Genomic DNA, 10,649 nt, shown 5'->3' on the forward strand with positions numbered 1-10,649 from the left:
AAACAAAATGGCTATCTCAAAATTTTGATCCGTTGACTTTGGGAAAAAAATGAGCGTGGGAGGGGGGCCTAGATGCCCTCCAATTTTTTCGGTCACTTAAAAAGGGCACTAGAACTTTTCATTTCCGTTAGAATGAGCCCTCTTTCGACATTCTAGGACCACTTGGTCGATACGATGACCCCTGGGGAAAAAAAACAAAAAAAAAACAAAAAAACAAACAAATAAACACGCACCCGTGATTTGTCTTCTGGCAAAAAATGCAAAATTCCACATTTTTGTAGATAGGAGCTTGAAACTTCTACAGTAGGGTTCTCTGATTACGCTGAATCTGATGGTGTCATTTTCGTTAAGATCCTACGACTTTTAGGGGGTGTTTCCCCCTATTTTCCTAAATAAGGCAAATTTTCTCAGGCTCGTAACTTTTGATGGCTAAGACTAAACTTGATGAAACTTATATATTTAAAATCAGCATTAAAATGCGATTCTTTTGATGTAGCTATTTATATCAAAATTCAATTTTTTAGAGTTTTGGTTACTATTGAGCCGGATCGCTCCTTACTACAGTTCGTTACCACGAACTGTTTGATTGTATGTTTTTAGTTTTTAGTCTTACCACAGCGGCAAGTTTTTTAGTCTTACCACAGTAGAAAAGTAGAGATTGTGGATAATAATAGATTATTTTAGTAGAATAATAAAAAAAAACATTTAAAGCAAAAAAATTACTTAGAGTCCTTGCCCTGTTGATTGCATAAACCACAATTCGGAAAATTAATTTTATGTTCTACAATTATGCCCCCAATAGAGTTGAAATGGACACTTAACCTCGTGAACCTAAATAATAAAAACACACAAATGAAAAAGTGAACTGACTAATTTATATCGTGTGTTTTTATTAAACACACGAATTAATTTCTCATCCCGATCTTTAGCAAAAGTGTCTTTGTTAAGAAATTAATTGCAATTGTTGCCTATATATCGACCAGGAAACAGCTTTAATGCTGTTGAAGGTGTGTGTGGGGGGGGGGGGAGAGGAGTTATGAGCCTATTTCATGTCTGCAATCATGCAGCGCAATCATAAGGAACATCTAGGCTACTGAGGGTCAATTCTTGAGCCGAGCTGTGAAGCTGTAGAGCCAATTAGCTGTGATCTATTACGTGGTAGAAAAAAATTAGACTTGGACCTAAAAGTTGGGCGCCACTTAAAACTTTTTAAGACGCCACCTAAAAGTTTGAAGTGCTGATATTCGCTCGGTAGACAAGTACAACCAACAAAACAGACTTTCCCTAACAGATTGTAACTAGGTGCCAATTAAGTCAAGAGCAGATCCCAGCATTATCTCACGGAAAATTAGGTGGGCTTGGAAGTGGCACATGTCTCTGATCCGTGTTCAAATTTCCATTTCCCCATAAGTTTTAAGAGGACCAGAGTGTCCTTAACATCAAAGAAGGGGCGAAGATCTCTGTAAATCATCATTCTGGTGCATTACTAAAGAGCACTTCGCAATTTTGAAAAAAGATGGGAGTAAACAGCCTGTCTACCTACCTTTTTGTTGAAATGTTGGCGACAAGAAGCAATGCAGTTCGTGCGCCATTCTAGTCCAGGCACAGTGAACCATGCCCTTCTTTTAATGACCATCTAGTTAGTCTCAGGGTCGCTTAAGAGCTATACCCAACCATACAGATTGGGTATAGCGTAATGCATGTTTGGTTTTGGCTCAAGAGCAATTGAAATATCCCCCTCTTCTCAAAACTCCCCCCCCCCAATCAAAAAACCCCCCTGAAAACGTCTGTACACTTCCCAATAACCATTACTATATGTAAGCACTGATCAAAGTTTGTAACTTGTAGCCCCTCCCACTGGGACTGGAGGGGAGTAATTCGTCCCCAAAGACACGGTTATAAGCTTTTTTGACTATGCTGAATAAAATGGCTATCGCAGAATTTTGATCCAGTGATTAGTGATCCAATTTCAAACATCTTTCAAAATTTTGAGAAAGCCATTTTGTTCAGCATTGTTGAAACAGACAATAACTATGTTTTTAGGGGCAACGTGACCCCTCACAGCCCGTGGGAGAGGCCTGTTAGTTATGAAATTCGCCCATTGTTTACACACAGTATTTCTTTTCGGGAAGTGTACAGTTCAGGAAGTGTACATACATTTTTCTGGATGGGGGGATTTTTTGCTTGGGTGGGTTTCCGTAGGGAAAAATTTTCGTGGGGATGAAAATTTCCGGGGGTGAACTTTCAAGAGGAAATTCTACACTGGGGGATTGGACAGAATTCCTATTTGAAATTCTTTTTATTTGTCTCACTTTTTCTTTGCCAACTCAATTTTGTATGTGGATATGTTCCGGAAGATTTTAAGCGAGGACGGAATTATAAGGAGGGAAACTTAAAGGGGAATTACCCAAAGGGAATTTTACGGAGAGGGGGTGTATTTTGCGGTTGAGTAACTTTCTATGGAGGAGTTTCCCATGACGGGAGAGAATTCTTCATGGAGGGTGAGCCCGATTTACCGGCACTATTTAAAAAACGATCAGAAATTCAACTGAAAGTAAGAAGCATAGCGTAATGAGCGAGGTACTGAGGAGCAGGCAAGCCCCCTCATGCTCGGTATAATTTATGCTCGTTTTAATATTGCTCCTTACTTTCAAAAGAAAAACTTTTTTTTTTATTTCATGTGAACTAAACTTCTGAAACGGTAAAACTCTTTAAGAGTTTCCACGACTAAATTAAACACACAATTAAGCACAAGTATCGACGCTTGATAGTCCCTTATCGTAGCCGTAGAAATTATGAACTTTTGGGCAAAATAGCCCCCCTAACTTTATGCATACCTGCCATGGCGCCGTATCTTTGTCTTTAAGTTCCAATAGGAAAATTCTAACAGTCCCAATTTGTTTTCTTAACTGAATGGCATATTTCAACTGGTCAAAAAAATTTATATAGTGAGAGGTTTAGAAAGGGTTGTTTAAACGTAGGATTAAGAGTACAAATGAATAAATACCTTTCTGAAAATGTAGTGATTAGTCAGTATCAAGACTCACGCATAAATAACAAGGAAATAAGAGGTTCACAACCTATTATAAATATGGGTATCCTTCTAAGATTCCGAGAGGTACACACAAACCCATTAATTTTTTTTGGAGGGAAGGAGGCTTGAAAAGGACTGTTTACCCGAAAAGTGGTACATTTCTGTTAAATCCTACAAAACTTCGGACTGGTGGTCCTAGAAATCGATCTATAGATGTGTATTTCAAAAGCCCAGGAGCTACGTTCCCAACAAAAAAAGTCTGTAAAACAGGAAATGATCAAAAAACAGGTTACAAAAACCAAATGCAAAGCGAAAATTAGACAAACAAAATAACCTAATTGCCTAAACTTTTCCTTCTTTCCGAATATTCATCTATATGCTCGTATGGACCAACTCAAGTTATTATCGACGGTTTTCTATTTTGAAGAATGTCAGGAAATAGCAAATCAATTCAACGTATATATTTTTGCTAAAATGAGACAAGAGGAGGTACTCCCAGAGTTTGTCCAAATCTACTTCCTCGTCTTTAAAGAGGGGATAAGCATACCGCTTTTTTGGAATCGCACTCGTTCTCTAAATACCTTTACCTCCTCTGGATTGGAAGGTACTTTACCTTAGTTGTTCCCTTTGACAAAAATCCTTTCCCGAAAAAGTAAGTGTTAAAAGAAACAAAATTAATATATAGTTAAATCAGAATAAGTTAAATTAATTGTACATAGTCTTTTGAGAAAGTAGGCGCAAAAAGAGAGATTATCCCTCTTTTATATATCCGTATGGAAGGACAGTTTAAAAATATATTATGAATAAAGGCTGTTGAAAGGTAATCAAGCAACCTTTCAATTTACAGATACATAAAAAAACTAGTTTTTTCAACTAAAAGTAAGTAGCGACATTAAAACTTAAAACAGAGAGAAATTGTTACGTATATGAGGGGGGGGGTCGCCCCCTCCTCAATACCTCATTCTTTACGCTAAAGTTCTTTTTAGAACTTTTAAAAGAGTTTTTCATTCTAATTAAACGGGCTTTGTGATTCAGGAGTCATTCCTAAATAACTGGAACAACAAATCAAACTTTAGCTTAAAGAGCAAGGTATTGAGCAGATGGCAAATCTCTTTATATACGTAATAATTTTCGTCCGTTTTAAGTTTTAATGTTACTCCTTACTTTCAGTTGAAATTTTTTTTTTTAAATGTAATTTCTGCAGTTAGGGATATTAGTGAAAAAGTTTTATGTTTAACAGAGAGGAGAAGGGGTGTTGATCGTTTTTTAAATAATGCTGGGAAATCTGGCTCCCTTTCCATGGAAAATTCCCCCGTAGAAATATCCTCCCGCGTAACCCCTCTCACCTCCACCAGAAAAATGTCCCTGAATAGCGTGTGTATATTTTCCAACAACCAATACTATATGCAAACAATAGACAAAGTTCATAGCTTGCAGCCATTCCCCCGGGGACTGTGTGGTTCAAGTCATCCTCAAAGACATAGTTATTAGATTTTTCGACTATACTTAAAAAATGGCTATCGAAAATTTTTTATCGGGCGACTTCGGGGGAAAATGTGTGGGAGGGGGCTAGTTGCCCTCCAATATTTTTGGTCTCTTAAAAAGGACACTAGAACTTTTGATTTTCAATCAAATAAGCCCTCTCCCGATCTTCTGAAATTACTTGTTCGATAAGATCATCCCTGGAGAAAGCAAAAAAAAAAAAAAACGCATCAGTGATGTTTCTTCCGGCAAAAAAAAGCAAAATTTCACATTTTTGTACACAGCTTTTTCGTTACCACCAACTGTTTGTACACCAAAATATTCTCAGTCGGCAAGGTCTAGCCAGTCTAAGAGAAATAAAGCTTGAGACATAAACATTATAAATCATTGGCCATTTAAAGGCCAATATATGATGTATCTACTAGTCTTTTCATATGCTGTATTGCATGCTATTTGATGTAAAATCCGACCATGGTGTCTGACCAGAATATCCCACTTCCCCTTCCTATACTTGCACAATTTATTGATTAACACCCTCTTCTTTTAGAGAAGTGTATATGTTGTAATTTCCGATAAAAAATTAAAGTTATGTTTCCATGAATGTTAATTTTATTTTATGACAGAATAGCGTACATAGATGAATTTGCGGTAAAATAATAGATCGTTATCTGACAAAATGCCGACAAGATGAAGAGACGACTACAGTAATTTATACATGACCTAGTATATTATTCAATCATTACCGGATTTGAAAGACTGATTTTGTCGATATACATATTTCCATTTATCTAAAGACAAGGCCGTATCCAGGAGGGGGGTGAAGGGGTCTGAACTCCTCCCCCCAAATGTTGGTCTGACTCATAAAAACGTAACAAAAATGAATATATACAAATTTTTTATGCATCTTTTTGGTTTTTTGTGTAAACCCCCCGCCCACACCCCCCAAAAAAAAACATTGTGTAAAACATCCCCCTCCCCCCCAAAAAAGAAATTCTGGATACAGTCCTGTCTAAAGATAAGTTTAGTTTCAAGGAAAAGCGTTAGAAAAAGCAAACTCTGCAAATAGCCTATAGGGAAATAACACAAGTCAGTTTAATCAAGTCCGTTTTGTAGTTACATTATATGTAATCTGCAAGACAAGAGCTTTTATCCGTTTTCAATTGAAGACCAGAAATTCAGGAAATCATGAGACGAGAGAAGAATTACAAGAACATTTAGAAATCACTTCGGGAAAAAAATTTACTAACGTTAGTGATCAGCAGGCTGGAATTGGAAAACTCACAAGGAGAGGGTAGTTCTATCATATTCCTTGGAAAGCATGCGGACATGTCTGACAGAGATTAAAACTCTGCATACTACACTCTTTTTGCTACCGTACTTCAAGCTTCGACCATTTTTAGATTCAGATAAATTTTACCATCCACTAAACATGGAGCTTAACTTCTTGAAAACAATTACCAAGCCTTAAAATAAATTATATAGGGTAAATAGAAATAAAATATTCAACTTTTCACATCAGTAATTCTCATATTTCTACATATTGAAATCAAAGGGAAAAGAATTCAAGAATAATTCTTAGGAATCCAGAAACCATTCAGCTTGCCTATTCAAAAAAAAACTATTTTCAAACCTATATACTATTCAAAATAAAATAATCTATTGTTGTTAGATATCTAGGAGACGTTGACTTAAGGATCCCTAGGATCACCTCATCATTTCCACTATTAAACAAATCTCCCCTTAGATTTGCCAAGTCATTGAACCTAGTAAGAAATGTCCCAGTCTGTCCAAAGCATCGCGAAGTGACCAAACTCGTAAAATCTCGAAAACTCGTAAAATCGTAAAAACTCGAAGTGACCAAACACTTTGTTAGAAGTGGTAGATTACCTCGCACCGGAATCTAAATTCTTTGCATATTTAATTGATAAATCTAATTTGAAATACTATTCTTCACCCAAACTCTCTCTAACGCTTGTATAGAAAAATAATCTAGACGAGGGACTTGCGCTATAACCTCAGTTTTGAATCTTTAGGCAAAGGAGTTTACGAATACACCCCTTTAATTCTTCTGAGCTGGACTTTTTTATTCCAGAAATGGCACCTAAAGTGCACTTTTTGGGTACCGTGTGGTACTTTGTGTTAGCTTTATCAGGTTGAATTACAATATATATATATATATATATATAAATATATATATATATATATATATATATATATATATATATATATATATATATATATATATATATATATATATATATATATATATATATATATATATATATATATATATATAACTAGCTTTCAAATGATCCCTTAAAGAGCTCTCATCGATGTACCAGTGCAAGCGGCGACACATCAGTACTACTTATTTACAAGAAAACGATTTTCCTTGTTGTTCAAGGTGGGGGGCAGTAATTCTCTTGTAGATGTTTTGCCAATGCTAATGATGTAATTCAATTCCAATCGACGACATTTTGGAGGGATTTCACTCTTTTTCAAAATTCCTGTAAATTTGCTTTCGAAAATTGAAGATATATAAATAATAATCTTTATTATTAAATTTTGTGGACAGAATGATCGAAGCCAGTCCAGCACATATCCATATCCAAGAACTACAAGAGGAAGAGGGGACTTCCCTTCCAATTTGTTAACGCATTTTTCAAATTTTGATCTGCAGGGGGTAGATGACCCTTTTATCCTCCTTGCAGGTCATATTGGCCATGGTAATTCAGAAAGTCCTAAGGGGCCCTTTTTGTCGAGGCTCTACTTAAAATCCACCCTATTAAACAATGTGCATTTGATCAAATCCCATTTTGTGAAATACAGAGATGGATAGACTTCGGAGCTTTTAATAGAAAAGACAAAACAATGTCCATGTCCTGTAAAAAAAAATTCAGAGGGCAAGACAAGAACCTTCCCTAGAAAGAGATATTTGTGAATACATGTAAAAAAAAGACAACTCAAATTGTATCTCTGCAGTTTACTCTCCAGTAAAATTTTATGTTTTGTAATATATCATCTTCTTAATTACTGCAAACACGCTTTAAACTATGTCACTGGCGGATCCCTCGGTACCCCACCCCCAATTTTTTTCTGGCTCCCTTATTCCGCGGTTTTATTCTCTTTTTCACTATTTTTTACTATGTTCAAACTATGTTTAAAGCTTCGGTGGCTCAAAACGGGCTTTGAATCTTAAGATACTTCAAACTTTAAAAAATATTGTTGATACGTAATTTAAAAAACATGCCTAATTTATTTTAAACGTTACAGGTGTTGAAGAAACGTATTACACCTGATTAATTTCAAGCTTGAAAACATGGTTTTGTTTATATACAGATTTTGAATAAGACAATATATAACATGACTAGCGTAATTCAAACTTTCGAACATATCGTTCATATACAACTTGAATTAGAATAGTATACCTGAGACATTTCAAATTTATATATTCCTCACATTTCTAGAAATATAAATATGTATATATTAGAATCCCAAGAACAATATTCCAGAAGAGTCTAGAAACAGAACAACAAAGCATAGAAAGGAAGGATATACAACTCCTAACCTTTATTAAAATTTAGTTCTTATTTGTTTCTGATAATAGGGGGAAACACCCCTAAAAGTCATACGAAGTTTCAAGCCCCTATTTACAAAAATGTGGAATTTCGCATTTTTTGCCAGAAGACAAATCACGGATGCGTGTTTATTTGTTTTTTTGTTGTTTTTTCCCAGGGGTGATCGTATCGACTCAGTGGTCCTAGAATGTCGCGAAAGGGCTCATTCTAACGAAAATTAAAAGTTCTAGTACCCTTTTTAAGTGACCAAAAAATTGGAGGGCACCTAGGCCCACTCCCACGCTCTTTTTTCCCAAAAGTCACCGGATCAAAATTATGAGGTAGCCATTTTATTCATCATAGTCGAAAAACCTAATAACTATGTTTTTAGGACGAATTACTCCCCTGCAGTCCCCGTGGGAGGGGCTGCAAGTTACAAACTTTGACCTGTGTTTACATATAGTAATGGTTACTGGGAAGTGCACAGACGTTTTCAGGGGGATTTTTTGGTTTGGGGGTATATTTGAGGGAGAGGGTTACCGGGGAGGATCTCTCCATGGAGGAACTTGTCATGAAGGAAGAGACTTTCAATGGAGGGGGCACAGGATTTTCTAGCATTATTTAAAAAAACAATGAAAAATAAAAATGAAAAGTTTTTTCTACTCAAAGTCAGAAGCAGCATTAAAACTTAAAACGAACAGAAATTATTACGCATATGAAGGCTTTACCTCCTCGTAATACCTCACTCTTTACGCTAAAGTATTTTTAGTAATTTCAACTATTTATTCTACAGCCTTTGTGATTCAGGGGTCATTCTTAAGGAATTAGGACAAAATTTAAGGTTTAATGTGAAGAGCGAGGTATCAACGAGGGGTGAGCCCCCTCATATACGCAATAAAAACATACGAATATAGAAGTTCGCTACGTAATTTAATTCGTATGCTACGTATATTTTTTACTTATGAAAACGTTCGTAAAAAATTATAAGCTATAGTTGCCTTTTTAAGTAATCAAAAAATTGGAGGGTAACTAGGCCTCCTCCCTCGCTCCTTTTTTCTCAAAATACTCCGATTAAAATATGAAAAAGTCATTTAGCCCCAAAAAATGAATTTGCAAATTTCGTTTTAATTATTTATGTGCGGAGAGCCAAGATTAAACCATGCATTAATTAAAAAAAAAAAAAACAGCCAGAAATTAAACAAAAAAAACAAGTATTTTTTAAATGAAAGAAAGGAGCGACATTAAAACTTAAAACGAACAGAAATTACTCCGTATTTGAAAAGGGCCTTTCCTCCTCAACGCTCCGCTCTTTACGCTAAAGTTGTTTACTGTTTTAAAATGTAGAGTTAAGAAAAAGAGTCAAACTTTAATCGTAAGGAGCAACATTAAAACCTAAAATAAACAGAAATTATTACGTATATGAGGGGGCTCGCCCACTCGTCAACACCTCGCTCTTTGCGCTAAAGTCTTTTGTAGTATCAAAAGAGCTTTTTGTTCTAGTTAAATAACCTTGGTGATTCAGGGGTCATTCTAAAAAAAATTGGAATAAAATTCAAACTTTAGCGTAAAGAGCGAGGTATTAGCGAGACGGTGAACCCCCTCATATGCGTAATAATTTCTGTTCGTTTTAAGTTTTAATTTTGCTCCTTACTTTCAGCTGAAAAAACTTGTTTTTATTTATTTCAAAACTAGATTCCTGTGAATGTCGTACGGTGAGCTAGCAATGAGACGAATATGAGACGAATGAATATACGAATTAGGTTCTGTTTCAAAATTCAAAAGTTAATACTTTAGTTTGAAAATCCCGCAGTTTTTCAATGAACACAAATGTCGATGTCTTTGCATTGCTTGTATTCTCTTTACAAGCCAGCTGTGCTTACCGTAGGAGGAATAAAACCTTTTAAACTATTATAAGTGAAGTCACTCGACAGAAAAATTAGATAAATCCTTCACTCCCTTCACCGAAAAAAAAATCTAAAACTCAGAAATGGGGGGGGGGGGGATATGGCCCTGCGAAAATTAAGATTTACTATGAAATTGTTTAATAGTTCAAACTTCATTGGAAAAAAGAAAAGTATATTGAGCTATTGACATTCCGGTTTCTTTTAGAAAACCATTAAATTCCTTAAAGAGGACATAAAAATTCTTCGACATCCGACACTGAATGAGTGTATGTTCCGTCATAAATTCCTAAAGGAAATACCAGATAGAGGGTCGACAAGACCCCTTCCTCTTTAAGCTGATCAGGATCAGGGGACAATGTCACCAAATTTTGCATATCACTTTTGACGGGGGCATTTTACTTTTCTTTTTTCTTTCTGTCAGAAATCTGTTGCATTTAGCGAGAGAATCATTATTTGAGCTTTGAACCTTTGTTGCCACTTAAGCCGCATTTCGCGGCATTACGCCGCTATTCTGAGAGAAATGCCTCATAAAATTTTGATCATGCCGCACGCCGCGATTATGCCGCGAAATGGCTTTTTATACCGCATTTGTTCCTGTATGTAAAATTTGTCCAACTTTAAGATTCTTATCTTTCGCAAATGTCTTTGTTGCATAAAATGGGGATTTCAAAG

The 10,649-nt window shown here is 35.7% G+C and overlaps 1 protein-coding gene across 1 annotated transcript in view; it reads left to right on the forward strand.

Annotated features, from left to right (window-relative positions):
* Positions 1–10,649, forward strand: part of LOC136034951 (N66 matrix protein-like) — an 83,234-nt gene that overhangs the window by 18,656 nt on the left and 53,929 nt on the right. The gene's annotated exons all lie outside the window — the stretch shown is intronic.

The sequence above is a fragment of the Artemia franciscana genome, chromosome 13 (genome assembly GCF_032884065.1).
Source record: "Artemia franciscana chromosome 13, ASM3288406v1, whole genome shotgun sequence".
NCBI lineage: Eukaryota > Metazoa > Arthropoda > Branchiopoda > Anostraca > Artemiidae > Artemia > Artemia franciscana.